Here is a 22,178-nt window from a genome sequence, read left to right on the forward strand (position 1 = left end):
CAGAGTTTCACCTGTCCCTTATACATTGAAATCTACACTTCTTGCATAAACACCTTTCTAGAGCTCTAGGCCCTACTTTCCACTGAATTTCTTCCATGGCTTCAACTACCACCTCTACTTTGATAATTCACATATTTGTAACTCGAGCCCAAACCTGTCTCTTAAATTCCTGACTCTAATTTCTAAATACGAACTGAACACCTTCCCCTAGATATTTCTTAGGCACCTTATACTTAAATATTTCCCAGTCTGAATGGTAACGTCCCCTCCCTCCACCTCCTGAAATTACTTGTACACTATTCATATGGTCTTCCTTCTGCTTCGAGTACTTTTCTTCCATTTCTTTGCTTGATGAATTTTTTAAATTCAGGTGTTCATGGGTACATTAGTGCTGTTCTTGTTTTCTCCAGTTAGCATCAGAAGCTTTCTCTTCTCTTCACATAGAGCCTCATTTTTCAATTACAATGCTTAATGCAGACCTGTAATTACTTGTTCATGTGACAATCTTTGCTACCAACCTGTAAGCTCTTCAACGAAAGTGACCAAGTTCTATCTTTGTAGCCTTAGCACTTAGCAGAGTTCCTGGTACACAGTGAACACTTAGTTAACATTTATGGAATGTTGTTGTTGTTGTTAGGTGCCATCGAGTCGATTCCAACTCATAGCACAACAGAACGAAACAGTGCCCGGTCCTGTGCCATCCTTACAATCGTTGTTATACTTGAGCCCATTGTTGTAGCCACCGTGTCAATCTACCTCGTTGAGGGCCTTCCTCTTTTCTGCTGACTGTGTATTTTGCCAAGCATGATATCCTTCTCCAGAGACTGATCCCTCCTGACAACATGTCCAAAGTATGTAAGACACAGTCTCGCCATCCTTGCTTCTAAGGAGCATTCTGGTTGTACTTCTTCCAAGACAGATTTGTTCATTCTTCTGGCAGTCCATGGTATATTCAATATTCTTTGCCAACACCACAATTCAAAGGCATCAATTCTTCTTTGGTCTTCCTTATTCATTGTCCAGCTTTCACATGCATATGATGCGAATGAAAATACCATGGCTTGGGTCAGGCGCACCTTAGTCTTCAAGGTGACATCTCTGTTCTTTAACACTTTGAAGAGGTCCTTTGCAGCAGACTTACCCAATGCAATGCATCTTTTGATTTCTTGACTGCTGTTCCCATGGCTGTTGATTGTGGGTCCAAGTAAAATGAAATCCTTGACAACTTCAATCTTTTCTCCGTTTATCATGATGTTGCTCATTGGTCCAGTTGTGAGGATTTTTGTTTTCTTTATGTTGAGGTACAATCCACACTAAAGGCTGTGGTCTTTGACCTTCATTAGTAAGGGCTTCAAGTCCTCTTCACTTTCAGCAAGCAAGGTTATGCCATCTGCATAATGCAGGTTATTAATGAATCTTCCTCCAATCCTGATGCCCTGTTCTTCTTCACATAGTCCAGCTTCTCAGATTACATGCTCAGCATACAGATTGAATAGGTATGGTGAAAGAATACAACCCTGATGCACACCTTTCTTGACTTTAAACCATGCAGTATCCCCTTGTTCTGTCCAAACAACTGCCTCTTGATCTATGTAAAGGTTCCCCATGAGCACAATTAAGTGTTCTAGAATTCCCATTCTTTGCAATATTATCCATAATTTGTTATGACCCACACAGTCGAATGCCTTTGCACAGTCAATAAAACACAGGTGCACATCCTTCTGGTATTCTCTGCTTTCAGCCAGGATCCATCTGACATCAGCAATGATATCCCTGGTTCCATGTCCTCATCTGAAACCAGCCTGAATTTCTGGCCGTTCCCTGTCGATATACTGCTACAACCATTTTTGAATGATCTTCAGCAAAATTTTGCTTGTGTGATATTAAAGATATTATTCTAAATTTCCACATTTGGTTGGATCATCTTTCTTGGGAATAGGCATAAATATGGATCTCTTCCAGTCAGTTGGCCAGGAAGCTGTCTTCCAGATTTCTTGGCATAGACAAGTGAGCACCTCCAGCCCTGCATCCGTTTGTTGAAACATCTCAATTGATATTCCATCAATTCCTGGAGCCTTGTTTTTTGCCAATGCCTTCAGAGCAGCTTGGACTTCTTCCTTCAGTACCATTGGTTCCTGATCATATGCCACCTCTTGAAATGGTTGAATATCGACTAATTCTTTTTGGTATAATGACTCTGTGTATTCCTTCCATCTTCTTTTGATGCTTCTTGAGTCATTTAATATTTTCCCCATAGAATCCTTCACTATTGCAACTCGAGCGTTGAATTTTTTCTTCAGTTCTTTCAGCTTGAGAAACACCGAGCGTGTTCTTCCCTTTTGGTTTTCCATTTCCAGCTCTTTGCACATGTCATTATACTTTACTTTGTCTTCTTGAGCTGCCCTTTGAAATCTTCTGTTCAGTTCTTTTACTTCATCAATTCTTCCTTTTGCTTTAGCTGCTCAATGTTCGAGAGCAAGTTTCAGAGTCTCCTCTGACATCCATCTTGGTCTTTTCTTTCTTTCCTGTCTTTTCAATGACCTCTTGCTTTCTTCACATATGATGTCCTTGATGTCATTCCACAACTCGTCTGTTCTTAGGTCACCAGTGTTCAATGCGTCAAATCTATTCTTCAGATGGTCTCTAAATTCAGGTGGGATATACTCAAGGTCATATTTTGGCTTTTGTGGACTTGCTCTGATTTTCTTCAGTTTCAGCTTGAACTTGCATGTGAGCAATTGATGGTCTGTTCCACAGTCGGCCCCTGGCCTTGTTCTGACTGATGATATTGAGCTTTGCCATCGTCTCTTTCCACAGATGTAGTCAATTGGATTTCTGCATGTTCCATCTGGCGAGGTCCATGTAAAAATGTGTATAGTCGCTGTTTATGTTGATGAAAGAAGGTGTTTGCAACGAAGAAGTCGTTGGTCTTGCAAAATTCTATCATTCGATCTCTAGCATTGTTTCTATCACCAAGGCCATATTTTCCAACTACTGATCCTTATTCTTTGTATTCCATCTTTTACATTAAAATCACCAGTAATTATCAATGCATCTTGATTGCATGTTTGATCAATTTCAGACTGCGGCAGCTGATATGAATCTTTCTTTACTTCATCTTTGGCCCTAGTGGTTGGTACATATACTTGAATAATAGTCGTATTAACTGGTCTTCCTTGTAGGCATATGGATATTATCCTATCACTGACAGCATTGTACTTCAGGATAGATCTTGAAATGTTCTTTTTGACGATGAATGCAACACCATTCCTCTTCAAGTTGTCATTCCCAGCATAGTAGACTATATGATTGTCCGATTCAAAATGGCCAATACCAGTCCATTTCAGTTCACTAACGCCTAGGATATCGATGTTTATATGTTCCATTTCATTTTTGATGATTTCTAATTTTCCTAGATTCATACTTTGTACATTCCAGGTTCTGATTATTAATGGATGTTTGCAGCTTTTTCTTCTCATTTTGAGTCTTGGCACATCAGCAGATGAAGATCCCGAAAGCTTTACTCCATCCACGTCATTAAGGTCGGCTCTACTTTGAGGGGGAAGCTCTTCCCCAGTCATCTTTTGAGTGCCTTCCAACCTGGGGGGCTCATCTTCCAGCACTATATCAGACAGTGTTTTGCTGCTATTCATAATGTTTTCACTGGCTAATACTTTTCTGAAGTAGACTGCCAGGTCCTTCTTCCTAGTCTGTCTTAGTCCGGAAGCTCAGCTGAAACCTGTCCTCCATGGGTGACCCTGCTAGTATCTGAATACCGGTAGCATAGCTTCCAGCATCACAGCAACACGCAAGCCCCCACAATATGACAAAGTGACAGACACATGGGGGATTTATGGAATAGATTAACTCAATGTGCATAAGTACTGCTTGTGGTCCTTCTGGCTGTATTAATACTCCTAGAAACTATAAACAAATAATAGTTGTGCTTTTCTCTGAGTTGATTAGTCCACATTTAGAATATTTTGCTCTGATGTGATAACATACATACATTGAAAAACACTGACAAGAGAGCAATAAGGAACCCGACATCATGTTAAAGGAACAACAATTAAAGATACAGAAAATATTTGCATGTTGTTGTTGCTGTGTGCTGTCAAGTCAATTCCAACTCGATAGCAACCCTATGGGACAGGATAGAATGCCTCATAGGGTTTCCAAGGAGCAGCTGGTAGATTCAAATGGCCAACTTTTTGGTTGGCAGCCTGAGCTCTTAACCACTTTGTCACCAGGGCTTTGCATGAAGCACCATAAATCATAAGGAAATAATAGTACCTATTTTTTATTCCGCCAGGAGCTCCTTGGAAACTCTATGGGGCAGTTCAACTCTGTCCTATAGGGTCGCTATGAGTTGGAATCAACTCGACGACACTGGGTTTGGTTTTGGTTAGGGAAATGCTGGTGGTGTAGTGGTTAAGAGCTACGGCTACTAACCAAAAGGTCGGCAGTTCGAATCCACCAGGTGCTTCTTAGGTCACTATGAGTCAGAATTGACTCGAAGGCAATGGGTTTTGGTATTATAATAGTAAACTATTGAGAGCAATCCATTCTTTTTCTAGTAAACATAATTGTGGTGGATTAAAGGTAACAATTTTGGATATCTAGCCAAGTATAACCTTCAGGTGACTGCAGCCCCCACCAACATCTAACTATAAGCATATAAAAAATCCAGGTACAATTCAGCCAGGCAAGCCCTTTCCGAATTCCTGATCCATAAATACAAGAGCAAAATAAAAATTTTTATCATTAAATTTTGGGATGATCTGTTACATAATGATAGATAAAACAACTACAAATGTTGATTGATTAAAACAAAAAACAAATCTGCAGCTGTCGAGTAGATTCCAACTCATAGCAACCTTGCAGGACAGAGTAGAACTGCCCTGGGGGGTTTCCAAGGCTATAAATCTTTATGGAAGCAGACTGCTACATCTTCCTCCCGTGGAACCGCTGATGGGTTCGAACGGATGACCTTTGGTTAGTAGCAGAGTGCTTTAACCACTGTGCCACCAGAGCGCTTAAAGAGTAATTAGGTAACTATAAACCACTGTGGCAAAAACCTGAGCTATGGCTCTGAGATCTGCCTTCAAGAAAGTACTTGCTGCCAAGTTGCAAGGAAATGTTGTTAGCTGACAACCTCCAGCTGTTAGTCATTCAGTATCTACCTCGGCTTCAGCCACTTAGCTTCTGGGCTGAGGTCTTGCTCTTTTCAGAGCAGACCCCAGCAATGACTGAGCAAGGCAGTGGTAGCCAAGACAACATTCCCCTTAAAGCCAATTGCTGAGCAGATGAGATACAAGGGTCTAGCCATTTCTGTCCAACTTGGGACTCCTCTAACGAGAAATCTTTGCTTTAGAGCTCCCCACTGGGTTGGCAGAGACTTCATCTGGTCTGCGTCATGGTCTGATGGCTCCACATGCCCAATACTGCCTCCTTTTCAGAGGCATTAGTCCCTAATAAAACTTTTACATTCCTATCCCATCTCAGTGTCTGCTTCTCTAATACGACAGATACAATCATCTTGTACTATCTTAAGCAAATTATAATAGCAAAGAGCAAATTTTAAGACTTAGTGACAAAACAAGCCCAACAGTACTAGAGTGACTATTGATCCTTGTTACTAATGGCCTAAAGTCACTGCTTATTTTACTATTGTTGAAGTAAAACATAGCAGTGGCCTTGGTTTTTGGCTATCTAGACACGTGGTGGAAACCCTGGTGGTGCAGTGGTTAAGAGCTATGGCTGATGACCAAAAGGTCAGCAGTTTGAATCCACCAGGCACTCCTTGGAAATTATATGGGGAAGTTCTACCCTCTAGGGTCACTATGAGTCAGAATCAACTCAATGGCAATTTTTTTGTTGTTGTTTTTTTAGACACTTGGCAAAATTAGTACCACAAATAAAAGGAGGGAAGTGGCAAAAGACTCACAAAGCATCTCACAAAGATTCCACTAGCCCCATGAGACACTTGGTGATTAAAAGAGCCTCAGTACACATTTATTAACTTCTAGACTTTGTCAGAAATCCTCATTAGACTGTTAACTTGCAAATTAAATGGACTAAGCAGGGAGGTCTAATAAAACTTTCAGACATTTATGAAAGAGCTCTGAGACTAGATCTTCTTAGGAGTAATTGTCCTAGTCTTCTAGTGCTGCTGTAACAGAAATACTACAAGTAGATGACTTTAACAAAGAAAAATTTATTCTCTCACAGTCTAGGAGGCTAGAAGTCTAGATTCAGTGTGTCAGTTCCAGGGGAAGGCTTTCTTTCTGTGTCAGCTCTGTAGGATGGTTCTTGTCATCAATCTTCCCCTGGATAAGGGGCTTCTCAGCACAGGGACCCCAGGTCCAAAGGATGCACTCTTCTCCTGGCACTACTTTCTTGGTGGTGTGAGGTCCCTCCCTCTCTGCTCACTTATCTTTCCTTTTATCTCTTGTAAGATAAAAGGTGATGCAGGCCATACCCCAGGGAAACTGCCTTTACTTTGGATCAGGGATATGACCTGAGTAAGGGTGTTACATCCCACCCTAATCCTCTTTAACATAACCCAATCTTGCCTCATTAACCACAGGCAGAGATTAGGGTTTACAACACGTAGAAAAATTACATCAATTGCAAAATGGAGGACAACCACACAATACAGGGAATCATAGTGTCTTAGTTATCTAGTACTACCCTAACAGAAATACCACAAGTAGATGGCTTTAACAAAGATAAATTTATTTTCTCACAGTCCAGTAGGCTACAAGTCCAAATGCAGGGCATCAGCTCCAGGGGAAGGCTCTCTCTGTTGGCTCTGGAGGAAGGTTCATGTCACCAATTTTCCCTTGGTCTAGGAGCTTCTCCTCGCAGGAACTTCAGGTCCAAAGGACATGCTCTGCTCCCGGCACTGTTTTCTTGGTGGTATGAGGTCCCCCTGTCTCTCTGCTCACTTCTCTCTTTTATATCTCAAAAGAGATTGACTTAAGATACTATCTAATCTTATAGATCTCATCAATATAACTGCTGCTAATCCATCATAGTGATAGGATTTACAACACATAGGAAAATCTCATCAAATGACAAAATGGTGGATAATCACACAATACTGGGAATCATGGCCTAACCAAGTTGACACATATTTTTGGGGGCACAATTCAATCCATAATAGTAATCAAACCACACCATCACAGAAGAGCTGAATTTGTCTACTGCTTCCTTTATTTAGTCCAAAACAAGCCATTTTTTGAATGGGTCATGGTCACCATGAAGTAAGTATGTGTGTGTTTGAAAGAGAAAGAGAAAGGAAGGGGAGAGGAAGGGGATGTGGAGAGAGAAACTAACCATTATTATATCATTTGAAAATAGGAGTTGTATATCCTAGTGGCACTATATCTTAAGTCTTTGTCCTTTCTTGTTTGTTTTGACAATTTACATTAATCTTCCTAGGGACGAAAAAATGCAAGGAGAAGATTATTATAATTCCTGTGCTCAAATATTTGAATAACTAAGAGGACTTAAATTTATTATAGCAAGAGCTGTCATAGCAGCTATAGGGTAGAAATCAGCCCAATACATGGAAGCTAAACAGTAAAAAAGATTTGCATGAGCTTTATGTTAGAATTGTTCAAACATGCAGTGGGTTGCTTTGGTAGGTGGTATGAGCTAGGGTGTGATGGTTAAGGTTGTATGTCGTCTTGGCTTCAACATGATTCTCACTCCCATGATGGGATCTGCTATGAGTAACCTGTCAGTTGAAAGGGAGTTTCCTTGGGCATGTGGCCTGCATCCAAATATAAGTGGACGTTCTGGCTTTTGCCTGCTCTGGATCCTACAGCTGCCTCCTGTTCATCTGACCCCTGAATCTTGGGACTTGGGCTAGCAGCTTATCTGCCAATCTTGGGATTTGCCAATCTTCACAGCCTATTAGCAAGAGCTCTGCTCTCCGATCTGCCAATCTTGGGTTCTCCAGCTCCTATGGCTACGTGACGCAGGAGAAGCCTCTATCCTGATCCATGGACTTGGGATGTTCTAGCCTCTACAGTCGCATGAGCCATTTCCTTGATATAAATCTCTCTCTCTCTCTCTATATATATATTTATACACTTTACTGGTTTTGCTTCTCTGGAGAACCCCACCTAAGACACAGAAGAAATCAAGCACAGACATGACAATTACTTGATAAGGCTGATATCTGAGGGGTTTCAAGTAAAGCTGGAACATTAGGCTTGAAAGTCTCTTTGTACCTGAAATTCTATGAAATACTTGGCGGGGGGGGGGGGGACCAGAAAGACAAATATGAAGGTATTTTGAGAGGGACATTTCTCCTTGAATATAAATATAATGTAATAGGAATTCCATTACCATAATTCAAATGTTAGTTCTGGTTCCCATTTTGTTAGGTATAAAAAGCTCTGCTGATACCTTGGAAATTGTTTTTCTAATGAAGCCAGCCAAGCATGAAATAACTTCATAGCTGCTTTTGTAAAAACTAATAGAGGAAATTACACTAATGAGAAGCTAATAAAGCAGACGAAGTTGACCATAGAAACACATGTCTTTTTCAGATGAGGCTTGTGAATGCTGTGTCTGTTGTAAACGAGGAGTTCATGTTCTCATTTTCTAAGGAAAAGTTTGGGGAAATTAATCAGCAGGGGGCAATGGTGTTCTATCAATAGGAGAACTCGAGTCAAAGAATAAGTAAAAAAAAAAAATGTGCTTTTGGTAATTCTGAGCACTTTAAAATGATCAACAAATCAAAGCAGATAGGAGAGTATTTTTCGTAGAAAAATTTGCCTAGAAATGTCATCTCTTCTAAATGAAACTTTAGGAAATGAAAGTACAGCATGTACATATTTGGTTTTTCTAAGATACATGAAAGATGCTGGAGGTCTTAACAATTTCTTTTTTTGGAGAAAGAGAGAGAAAAAAAAAAAATCACAGCAGACACAGATTCAGCATTTCCGAGTCCTGGGAATTGAAAAGAGAGCTGACTTTGCATCATGGTGAACCAGCATCACTAATGTTCACAGCTCCTATTTAACTGTAATGACAGTGAAATTAAACAGTTCTCTCTGTGTTAGAAACTTCTCTACATGACAAATACTGCTCTGTTTTTCCTCTGCCCCCTCCCACCTGGACAGGCAAAGGCAGACAATCACGAAAGGAACAGGGGTACAAGGAAAATGCGTAGATTGGAACAGTTAGTATATGAGATAAAGAGCTGCATTCCCACATGTAGTGCAATAAATATACTTCATATGGCCCTTCTAGCCATGGTCTTTGTGATTCACACACAGTGAATGAGTGGAACTGTGCAAATAAGGTATATGGAACCTGTGATAGTTGGGGTTATCTATCAATTTGACTAGGCCATGATTCCAGTATTGAATGGTTTTCCTCCATTTTGTGATCTGATGTAATTATCCTAATTATCCTCCATTTTATGTGTTGTAAATCCTAGCCTCTATATGTTAACGAGGCAGGATTAGTGTGGGGTGTACCTTGAGTCACAGCCTTGTAGGAGGGCATGACTCAAGTCCTACCCTTACTCAAGTCATGCCCTTCTCTGGGATGTGGCCTGCATCCAACATACATATGTGGGTGCTCTGACAGGGCTCGCTCTCTCTCTTTCTGTAGCTGGATCCTGCATCTGGTTCATGATTGTCTGACCTCCGGTTCTTGGGACTTGAGCCAGTGGCCTACTGTCTGATCTGCCAATTCTGGGATTTGCCAGGTGCCACAGCCTCGTGGGCCAGCAACTTATTGTCTGACTTGATTCACCAGCTTCCACAGCCTTGTGAGCCAGCAGCCTGTAGTCTGACTTACTGGTTTGGGTTCTCAGCCCTTGCAGCCATGTGGGTTGGGAGAAGCCTGTGCCTAACCCATGGATTTGGGACTTGCCAGCCTCCACAACAGCATGAGCCACTTCCTTAATAAGGTTCCTGACTTCTATGAGATGTGAATTACGGAACCCAAAACAGAAGGGAGGGTACTGAGAGGAGGAGGAGTAATTGATGTTAGAGATGACGGAGTGGTATCCATCAGCAGTTTGGAAAAATTGGACATTTGGGATGTGTTTAACCTCCATCTCATAGGAACCAGCTTTGTGCTGATCTTTGTAAAAGAAATTACTCAATTATCACCCTATATCCAAAACACAAGCAAGTCCCACAATTTTCCTGGATTGCAAAATTATTAAACACCAAGAAAACAAATGCAATTTCTTCCACATCTACCATGACATAAATGTTAGATGGCAGTTATGATTACTTATGAATTATTATATTTTATAGAAAAATCTGATATCCCAGCCTTCTGGGAGTCCTTTTATGTTATCGGGATGTCCAGTGACATTGGCTCCAAAGTCTGAACAGATTACTCCAAAGCCATTGGTCCATTTGGTCTAGTTTCTGTTGAATGAGGAGAACAGATGAGCTACATCCTGGGCTTTCTTAGTAAGGCTGCAGAGCCCTGTGCAGAAAGCTTTTTGATTTAACTTGTTTGTTTTTCTTGCAAAGCAATATAAAAAACAAAAACAGCACCACACACACAAAAAAAAGTCCCTACAAATTAGTCAATTTCCTATCTCTAACTGTATTCAGAAAATATTGTGTTCACACATTTGTGACTACACTTTGGTCTCTTTACCATGGCAGCATGCTTCTGTAAACATAAAAATACTGAAATGTGTGTGTTTGTGATTGTTTTCATTTAACTGTTTAAGGTACAATGCTTTGAAAATTATATTTTAATTGAGGTACATGGACTGATGACCAAAAATAGGAAGTCTGAAGCATAAGACTGAAAAAGTAGAAATGTTCAAGTAAGATAGTGAGGTAAATTCAGAATACTTTGAGCCATTAAGGATTGGAATAAAGTTGGCATTCTTCCTGATGGTGACTACGGTAACAGGAAGGAAGAGAAACAACATTATTTACAATGACGAAGTCGACAGTGAGCAAAGGTCACTAAAAAAGTAGAGTACACTTAGATGCTTCTCTAAAATATGAGTTTTATCATTGTGGTGTAAAGGGGAAAACAGGCTTTGCAAGGCCAAACATGGCTGCCCTTAGGCTTTCTGTTAGTTCACTGCTGTTTCTGTTAGTTCACTGCTGTTTTCCAAGCCCCTGTTATGTGACCTTGCTGAAGCAGTCTTATGTAACCCTCTGGCGTGGAGCCACCTTTGTCCTTGACCACTATAAAACCTCTGCCCCACTACTGCTGGGCATGGAGACCTGCTTTGGTCCTCCTGCTGCCCGCGACCACTGCCTCAGTATGTAAATCTACCTAATAAAGACTTCTTCGCTGCCACACTGGAGTTGCCTACCTCCTTCTTTGGTCTCTAGGCATCCTCCAATTTTGGAGGCAAATTTCAAGTTACTAGTCCGTGCCTGGACATGGTAACACAAATGAATCTAAACCTTCTTGTGGGTGAGAATTTCCTCAGTAGTAAACTCAAGGAATTATTACTTTTGTAGTGACATTTTCAAACCAATTGAATACATTTGGAAGAAAACGTCATCTTGGTTAAGTCAAAGCACAAAGAACACACACACAAAAAAGTGTACTCTCCCTCAATGTCTAGGAGAAATTTTGCTAAATTCCTTTATTTATTAAATAAAGCTATTATTTATATATATATACACACATACATGTATATATACACATACATGTATATATATACACACACACACAAACATATATCAGAAACCAATTGCTATTCAGTCAATTCTGACTCATGGTGACCCTGTGTGTTGCAGAGTAGAGCTGCACTCCATAGGGTTTTCAAGAAAGCAGATTGCCAGGCCTTTTTTCTGAGTAGCCTCTGAGTGGACTACAGCCTCCAACCTTTCAGTTAGCAGCCTAGCACATTAACCATCTGCACCACCCAGGGTCTACACACACATACACCCATACACTCACACATACCTATTTTGGGACAGGGCACAAAAAAGAAAAAAATGCCCCATTAATAGCCAAGTGAATTTAGGCTATAGGTGGTTCCCAAACAAACCACTGCCCTCTTCCAACAAGTATTCTTTAACGGGATGCCATTTTCTGTTCCCTTCTTTCCTTCTTCCCATCTCCCAGAAGGTCATGGCAGTGAAGGACAGGGGTCAGGTAGGGGTTGTGAGGAGAGATGCCGTAAAAGTCTTCCTAAAGTAAAAGCTCCAGCATTGGAGCTGGACAGTTCAAATTCTGGCTCTGCTTTTGACCAGCTGTGTGAACTTGGGTGATTCATTTAACCACACAAAGTCTCGGTAAATATGGATAATAATTCCTGCATGACAGAGGAAAAATATTAAAGTATGAGTCAGGCTCCTGCCAAGAAAATTCTGGCTGTTAACGGCCAGGTCTCTTCCCCATCCCTCCTGAATTAAACACTAAAAGGCAGAGAGTAGAGCAGACACTAAGGATTTAAAAAAAAAAAAAAACTCATTAAAAAAGTTCCTAAAAATGTGTGGCATTTTTGTTTTGTTTTTTAATACTAGCCTTTGTGTTTGGTGGTGCTGCATTTTAAGGGGGGGGGCAGTAAATAGCACCTGTTTCCACCCACCAAGTGTTCTGAACCAATTAAGAGACAAGGTGTAAGAGAGAACAACATAGCACCTTGTTACTTCTAAAGGCTGGGTTAGAGGATGTGGCTTAGGTGGGACTCCTAATACTGAGCCACATCATAGACAGTGCTAGAAAACCACAGTCTTTCTCCACAGAGAAGGACCAGACTAGAACATATGTTTCCTGTGGCATTTCACTCCCAGGCAGGAGGGAGGAAGGAACTGAGCCACACACGCCCAGTTGCTCTTCCAGACTTGCCAGTCCTGTACCTTTTTCCATCCCGGGGAGGAGCAACTGAAAGGCTGAGCAAGGAGAGTTTATGCCCTTACAGTTCTCTCTCCAAATGAAAGAAAGTATCGGGAGTGGGAAATGTGCTTCTCTGAACATAAATCATCTCATTTCATTCTGACTTGGCTGAATGAATTGGATTTTACAATTATGTAATTTATTACAAGTTACGGAACTCTGCACCCATATCCTTGAAGTTTGAACCACATTTCAGCCTCCCGATGAATGTGCATCTTGGTTGACTTGAAATGAATGGGGCACGATATGTCTGGATTTTCTTTTGCTTTATAAACCTTTTAATGCATTTTAATTTCCAGAGATGACTGGATTGTTTCCAGGGGAGGGAGGGGGAAAGTATGTGGTGCATCTATAATGGTCTCCGACAGTGTGACATAGAGCCCTGATTTCCACAGCAGCAGTCAAAATTACAGTAATTACAGAAAATATCCACATCTTTATAAACAGAGTACTAACTGATTCAAAAGGAACTTAATGAGAACTTACAAGAGGAAGTGCACTTTTGCCACTGAATATTAAACATTAATTAAAGTCAGAAGGCAACAGTCAAATTGCCTCTCCGATTCAGTCACTTGGCAAGGCACAGAAATTGGAGAGACTTTAGAATCCGCTGGCTTTGCTGGCTATGACCCTCCAAATGGATGCCCTAAATTTGTGGTCAGTTTTGATGCCGAATTTTACTTCCTGTGAAAGATTATGTTAAGATCTTGTTGCAGAAATTGAGAGATGAAAGCTTTCAAACGCACAGTGTTTTAGAGTTAGGCGGCTTATTTTACAAAGGCATTTTTAGATTCTTTATTATAAGGATAAGTAAAAGAAGCCATATACAAAATACAGTATGATTTCAACTATGAAATAAAATATGCAGAGAAAATACTAGAAGAAATACATAAAATATTGGAAGTAAATGTCTTTGACTATGTAATGGATTTTTTCCCTTCTTTTTCTTTTCTGTATCTTGCATGCACTGCTTTTAGAATAGAAATGGAAAAAGTACAGTAAGTTTTAATGTCTAAAAGTTTGGTATTCTCAGGAAATAACTAATCAGTGTCCAAGAATTTGCTATAAAACTAGCTTTGTTTCTGTTTCTGAAGTCTTGGGGGATGTGGCCGAATTGATGACATGGAAAATAATAAACACAGTGAACAGTACTTTACACTGCACTTTTAAGCATGATGTCATCTCACCAACCCTCTGAGGCAAGCATTACACCCAATTAGGGATGAAGACACTGAAGAAACTAAGACCCAAATAAAGACTTACACATGGCTCCTTGCTTTCAAAATCCAGCGTTCCTACCACAGCACCCCTGCTGTGTGGGACTGACGTGGGTCAGCGTTTGAGCCAGTGTCAGCCAGGTGGGCTGTGTCAGGCCTTCAGGGGGCATTCACAGTGGGCACAAGGGGAAGGGAATTGGCAACACGATTTTTATCACCATTGAGATTAGTTTTGTCTGACCTCCCTAATAGGCTACTTGCTCCTTGATGGAGCATGTGTGCGTGAGCTCTCGCATGCCCAAATGCACGGTCCCTCATCACACGTGGCAAAATGCCTTAAATGTACTAGGTATTCACCTTGGGTTTGTCAAATCGAAGTAAATTGAAAGTGAAAAGTTAGAAACCTCACAGGAGTCCCCGCACGGTGCAAATGGCTAACGCCTGGCTGCTAACCAACCGAAAGGTCAGAGGTTCGAGGTGCGTACAAAGAAAGACCTGGTGATCTGAAAAATCAGCCATTGAAAATCCTATGGAGCCCAGCACATGGGGTCACGATGAGTCAAAACCAGCTCAATGGCAACAGGTTTTTGAAATGATAAAGGTTTTCTATCATTTTTACAAATCTTAATAACTTCCAAAACATTGCCTCGAACACTTGACACTTACTATATCATTTGGCTAAACTGGCACAGGATGCAATGGGCATTGATGCTAAGTGCAGGTGCATGAAGCCTCCAAGGATGAAGACAGCCTGTAAGTAAGCATGGGGTGCAACAGACATGTTTTGTCAAAAGCATCTCACTCTTACTGAGCTGTTGTTATTGTTAGGTGCCTTTGAGTCAGTTCTGACTCACAGTGACCCTGTGTATAACAGAACGAAACACTACCCGGTCCTGCACCATCCTCACAATCGTTGTTATGGTTGAATCCATTGTTGCAGCCACTGTGTCAGTCCATCACATTGAAGGTCTTCCTCTTTTTTGCTGACCCTCTACTTTACGAAGCATGATGTCCTTCTCTAAGGACTGATCCTCCCTGATAACCTGTCCGAAGAACTTAAGACTTAGTCTTGCCACCCTTGCTTCTAAGGAGCATTCTGGCTGTACTTCTTCCAAGACAGATTTGTTCATTCTTCTGGCAGTCCATGGTATATTCAATATTCTTCACCAACACCACAATTCAAAGGTGTTAATTCTTCTTTGGCCCTCCTTATTCATCATTCAGGTTTCACATGCATCTGAGGTGATTGAAAACATCACAGCTTCAGTCAGGGGCACCTTAGTCTTCAAGGTGACATCTTTGCTTTTCAACACTGTAAAGAGGTCTTTTGCAGCAGATTTACCCAATGCAATGTGTCTTTTGATTTCTTGGCTGCTGCTTCCACAGGTGTTGATTGTGGATCCAAGTAAAATGAAATCCTTGATAACTGCAATCATTGTGAGCTGTGGGCCCTTCTATTGTTACTGCTATTCATTGCGTGCTCCTTCTTCATGTTCGGCTGTACAGTCAGTTTCTTTTAACTCCCCACTTCCCCCTTCCCCATTCCCTCGTAACCAAAAAACCTGTCTTGTCTCAGTGGATTTACCTGCTCTAAATATTTCATGTAAGTGGGATCATACAACAGTTATCCTTTTGTGTCTGATTTATTTCACTCAGCATAATGCTTTCAAGGTTCATCTTTGTCACAGCATGGACGAGTAATTTCTCTTTATGGCTGAATAATATTACACTGTGTGGATATACCACATTTTGTTTACTTATTCATCTGTGAATGGGCACTTGGGTTATTTTGCTAACATGAATAATGCTGTAATGAACACTGGTGTACAAGTTATCTGTTTGCATCTCTGCTTTCAAGTCTTTTGGGTACATATCTAGAAGTGGAATTGCAAAATCATATGGTATTTATGTTTACTTTTTAGGAACCTCCAAACTGTTTTCCATAGTGACTGTACCATTTTACACTCCCACCAGCAATGCCTGAGAGTTCTAATTTCTCCACAGCCTCACCAATCAATGTAGAGTCAAGTTTTGCAATTTGGATGAGACGTTCTGGAAATCTGGGAGTTTATGTAACCCTTGTACATCACTGGTCTGACTCTTGCTTTGGGTGAGCTGTGTAGAATGAGAATGAGCCAATCAGCCCTACAGCACCAGGTGAGGCACGGTCCTCATTAAATCTGTCTGTGGCACAGCCTTTTTAGGGAAACTGCAGTGTGAGCGTGACAATATTTCACTCCACAAATGGCCCATAAGAAATGTTAAAGATGTCATGTGCTGTAAAGAAATTGACTTAATGATTCTTTTCACTTAAGGGAGGAGTGCTGGTAAAATTCATTCCTCAAATGCCTCCAAATGACAGATTCCTGAGGAGGTTCAGATTCAGGCCAAATGTGTTAATATGGACTTCACATCCACAGATGTCTTCCAAAGGACCTGAACACACCAGCCCAGGGCATCTACGGGCACTCAGAAAGAGGCCAGAGTGTGTTTTTTTCTCCCAGGTGAATCTGCCACCAGGATTCCCTCTTTATAAGCTAGCAACTACCCATTATCCCCTCAAAGTCTCAGACAGAGGCCTGAGTATCAGTAACTTTGGGTTTGGTGAAAATGGAAAAAAAATCCTAAGTCATCAAAATGGAAGCGTTTAATTATGTCCCCACAATGAACTGAAATTAATGTTTGAGACGGAATAGTGCACCACATCTATTTGAATGTGGCACCTTGAATCCTCGCTGTTTTTCTGAAAGAGCATTTTTAGCCACCCAGGAGTCCTTGGGTGGTGCAAATGGTCAACATGCTCGGCTGCTAACCGAAAGGCTGGAGGTTTGAGTCCACCCAAAGGTGCCTCAGGACAAAGTCCTGGTGTTCTACTTCTGAAAAAGCAGCCACTGAAAACCCTGTGGGCCATGGTTCTACTCGTCAAAGTCAACTCGAAGGCAGCCGGGACCGGTAGTGTATAACCATCAAAAAAATAAAGACATTTACAGCCGAAGGTGTAGAGAAAACCCTTCTTGCAGAATCTTTCCATTTTATTCAGCGTCTTAGAGCATCGATTGCCAGAGGCCAAAGCAGAATGCAATCCTATTTACTCTTCACAACAGCCCTTCTAAGGAGGCTGGAGGGCTTGTTGTTTCATCTTTATAAAATGGGAGCGACTTGGACCGAGAGATCAAGCCACAGATGATGACTCATAAGAACAGGACAGGACCTCAGACAGGGGTTTCGTCTTGTTATAACTTGTTGAAAAGACAAAAAATACAGTCTAAAAACTAACTACTGGTTTTGTACAATGATAAAGTACTATATTGATTATATATTATATGTAACATATTTTTTTATATAATGTATTATCTGTAATGTTTGTGTGTGTATATATATATATACATATATATGGTATATATTTCATACATATAATTCCCTTTAAAGGAGCCCTGTTGGCACGGTAGCTAAAGCACTTAGATGCTAACCGAAAGGTCAGTGGTTCAAGCCTACCAGTCACTGTTTGGCAGTAAGATGTGGCAGTCTTTTTCCATAAAGATTTACAGCCTTGGAAACCCTATACCCATTGCCTTTGAGTTGATTTTGACTCATGGTCCTACTCTGTCCGATAAGATCACTATGAGTCTGGAATTTCCTTTAAATTGACTGAACTGAACTGACTGGGTCTTCCATTTTACACTGGAACTGTCACTTCATCACTCCTAGAGAACCTCAAGTTACCAAAAAATACAGCATGCTTTTTCCATTTCACGTCTTAAATGGATTTCCTCATACTCTTAGGTGGTAGCAGGTCAGGTGGCAAATAGTCTGTAGCTTCCTTTGGCTGCCACTAGTTGGGATGGACAACTCAAAGGCTTAAGGTCCTAGGGCTTTAGTTAGAACTTATCATTATAGGTTTTTGTAGGCCGTGGGTAAATTAGTGAAAGGATTTATGCAATTCCCACTGGGAGGGGGGTCTCAGATTGTGATGGAATGGTCTCACACAAATTTTGGAAATTCCATTCGTAGATGTCATGACCGGCACCCTTATAGACCAACCAATAGGTTACCATGCAAGTGCAGGAGAGACCTGCCCCCATAGTTAGTGTTCACAGATGTTTACTTCTGTATTTGTGTTGTTGTTGTTGTTAGCTGACATCGAGTCAGCCCCAAATTCATGGAGACCCCACGCACATTGAGACAAAGTGCTGCCTGGTCGTGTGACATCCCCATGGCAACACACAAGCCTCCACTGACAGGCTGATGGTGACTATATATGAGGTGCACTGGCCTGGAATTGAACTTGGGTCTCCCGCGTGGAAGGTGAGAATTCTACCACTGAACCATCAATGTCCTCACATATTTGTGCAAGGACCTGTCACTGTGAAGACGGCTTGGACTTTTCAGAGGCAGATACACAGCATTTCCTTCTAGGACTACAGTTTTTTAACTTTAGTTAGTAGTGAAATGTTCTCAATCTTGCATAAAGCCAAAAAAAAAAAAAAAAACCCAAACGAGTTGCAGTGGTTTGAGAAACCACTGTTCCTCGTTTTTGGCTACGAGCTTTAACTGGCTTCAGCCAATCACATATCCAACCCTCTGGCTGCAGTTATTGGTTTGGGGATGGACACATGACTCAGTGAGAGACAATGAGATATTTTTTGGGGTTTAAGAGAAAAAGCAGTTTCCTCCTCTCTCTGACTCATAATGACCCCATGTGTTACAGAGTAGAACTATATTCCATAGGGGTTTCAAAGCTGTGATCTTTTGGAAACAGATCTCCAGGCCTTTCTTCTGAGGTACCTCTGAGTGAGTGGGTAAGAACCATCAACCTTTCAGTTAGAAGTAGAGCATGAAACCGTTTGTGCCACCCAGGGACTCCTAATCTCAGAAGCAGACTGACATGGAGGTGCCCCAGGAGAAGGAGCTGAAGGAGGAAACATATAACACTCCTCATGGCCCTACCCAGGCAGCCTTTGAGACTTTCTCTCAGAATCTTAGTGCTCTGAAGAATCTAATTTGAGGACTCCTGCTTTAGGTTATCTGCAGAACAAGCCAAAGCACATATAGTTACCCAAATTCTCTGAGACATACAATATAGAGATGACTGTTTTTATTCTTGCCATCTTATCTGCATACCATAGGCAAAAGAATGAGCACTGGGGTTTAACTCATAGATTATAACCCTTCAATGGTTTAAGTGGGTTTAGGATACCAGGTAAATAGACATTGAGTTGGATAGGAGTTGTTTTGGTGTGGCCCAAAGCCAAATTCTTCCCAGAGCTGAAAGGAATCTACATAATATCCTGCCTGGTGAAGAGTACACACAGATTTGATGGCTACATTTGCTACGAGATATGCGCACTCTGTTTGTTCTTTACCAGAGTGCACAATTTGAATTTTAGTTAAACTTGTGCTCATGTGTATGGATGTACCATCTTTCTGTAACAGGTATTCCCCTGGGCCAAACCAACCTGGGGAAACAGCCGAGATGCTTTATAATGGGACTGTCATACACACTGCTGGCTTCTCCTTTTTCTCAGGTGTTGCTTCAATTCCTAAGCAGCTGCAGGGCCGCCCCAGCTGCTGCTAATTTCTCTGGGGCCTCGGTGTCACTGCTGAAAGCAATCGTGTGCTACACTTATGATAAGGGAATGGCTTTACCCTTGCTATAGATGCTGTTATGTGTTGGTGCTGATTTTCCAGGCAGTCTCTGTACGACTAGGGTGGCTAAGAGTATTCTCATGTGTACTTTCTTTCCCTCTCCCATTCATTTATTCTTGTGGAAAAGGGAAAGGGCTTTGTATTCTCTCTCATCCAAAAAAATGTTCAGTGTATTGCTTGATAAATAATAGGTTCTCAGAAAGTATGTATTCACTGACTGAACTTCTTCCGGGGTGTTCACTTTTGGTGACAAAAAGCACAGGTTCTGAAGTAAAAGGATCATCAATTTAAATCTACGCTCTGCTTCTTATGACTTTGGGCAAGTTATTTCACCCCTCTGAGCTTCCATTTCTCGCCTTTAAAGTGGGATAATAATACCTACCTCACAAGGCGGTTGCAGGGAGATAAGATACAGTATATGTGACTAGCTTGGCATACAGCAGGTGTTCAAAAAAAGTGAAGTCCCTTTCCTTTCCCCTTGAAAAATGAAGTCCTGTGCTTTTTCAGTGAGGACCGTCTGGCACTCCCTTCCAGAAGTCCCCATGATCCAGAGAGGTTCTGGCCATTCCATCTGGACTGATTGTGAAGGTCTCTTCAAGAGCAGTGTGCTGTCCCCTGATATCTCCCTATCCTAGGCTCAGACCTGCTACTTGGGCCTTAGTCCACTGCTCCAGTCTTCAGACTACTGGGCTATCCCTGAGCACTCTTCAAGGAATTTCCAGCAACAGAGGCAAAGGAAACAGCTCAGTGGTTCAGGAGGGATACAGTTGTTGACCAAAACTACCAACCGCAGGGGGCATGTTAACGGAGCTGGTATAGAAGCATGCTATTTGGTCCCTCTAGCATCCATTCCCCCATCTTCTGGAATCATAACTTCCTTTGAGAAACCACTGGTCCTCATTTTTGGCTATGAGCTTTAGTTGGCTTCAACTGATCACATATCCAACCCTCTGGCTGCAATGATTGGTTTAGGGATGGACACATGACTCAATGAGAGCCAATGTGATATTTTCTGGGGTTTAAGAGAACAAGTAGTTTCCTCTCTCTCTGTGGTGCTACCACAAGTGAGTCTCTCTTCTTTTTGAATGATGTAATATGAACCTTGTGAGGCCTTAACCCCTACCATAAGGGGAGAGCTTAGAGCTGCTAGGCCATGGTGTGAAACCCGAGGATGGACCTGGCATTAAGGAAGGCAGCTGAGAAATGTGTGCATGTGGGAGTCTTTGGTAAAAGCTTTTAAACTGCTGGATCAAGCCTCATCTGAAGCCTGTGTTACATCTGGACTTTCGGTTAGGTAAGCCAAGTAAGCCAGTCAGTTTAAAATCTGTTTTCTAAAGCTTGTAACTGAGAGACCAGATACGCCTGGGGAAAGGGACATCCTGTGAATCTAATTACCACAAAGATGAATTATTTCCCGTTTAGCTAGAAGGCAAAACTGTAAGAAAATCATTTGTTCTAACAAATATCTAGTGCTTTAATTATGCAATGACTGCTGAATCAATGTTTTTCTTCGCTGCTTTAATTGCTCCAAATGAAAATATGTATGTAAATAGTTAATACTCTGGTTTGCAGCATCAGGTAGCAGAAAAGCAAAAGCTTTACAGTCAGAAAGATCAAGGTTCAAATGCAGATTTTGTAACATTTGGCAAAAAGAGCCTCAAGTCCCTCACCTGAAAATGGGGTTAATAATAACTTCCTTTTATGGTTGAGGTGATAAATAAATGAGATTATGTATTTATACCACTTGTCCAACACATGGTAGGTGCTCAGTGAAATGGTACCTATTACATAAAAGTGACCAGGAGGTTGTGCAGGAGTGCCATCTAGAAGACTGGTTCTCACCCAGGGGTGATTTTTCCCCTTGGGAGATTTGGCAAGGTCTGGAGACATTTTTGATTGTCACCACTTGGAGGATGGTGTACTGCCATCTAGAAGGTAGAGGCCAGGATGCTGCTAAACTTCCTACAATGCCTAAGGCAGCCTCCCACAAGGAAGAATGATCTAGAACACATGTTTATTGATGACAATGGGGCCCTTGAATTGGGCTTAAGTCTGCAATATTAATGTAAAAAAAAATACTATGGGGAAACAAAGGTGGGAAAATGGCACAACAAGCAAACAGATAAGACACTAATACCAAAAGGAAAAACAGAAGGATTCCCTGCTCCTCTCCCAAGGCTATGGGTGTTCTCTTTGTGATCTGTGGGTATCAGTAGATGACAAAGATAAGAACTCAGTTGAGGCAATGTAGATTATGGCCTCAGGAGAGGGCAAAGCTGAGAACCCAGTTAGGACTCATGGCAGTGCAGCAATGGAGAAGATGGCAATGGTCAGGGTGGGCTTGGCGGCACGACACAATCCCTGGATAGAACACTCTCAGCATCATAAGTATTGTAAGGTGAAGCTCAGCCAAAATGTCGAGAAGTTGATGTCACAAGGAATGGAATGTCT

This window comes from Loxodonta africana, chromosome 9 (assembly GCF_030014295.1).
Source record: "Loxodonta africana isolate mLoxAfr1 chromosome 9, mLoxAfr1.hap2, whole genome shotgun sequence".
In the NCBI taxonomy this organism is placed as follows: domain Eukaryota; kingdom Metazoa; phylum Chordata; class Mammalia; order Proboscidea; family Elephantidae; genus Loxodonta; species Loxodonta africana.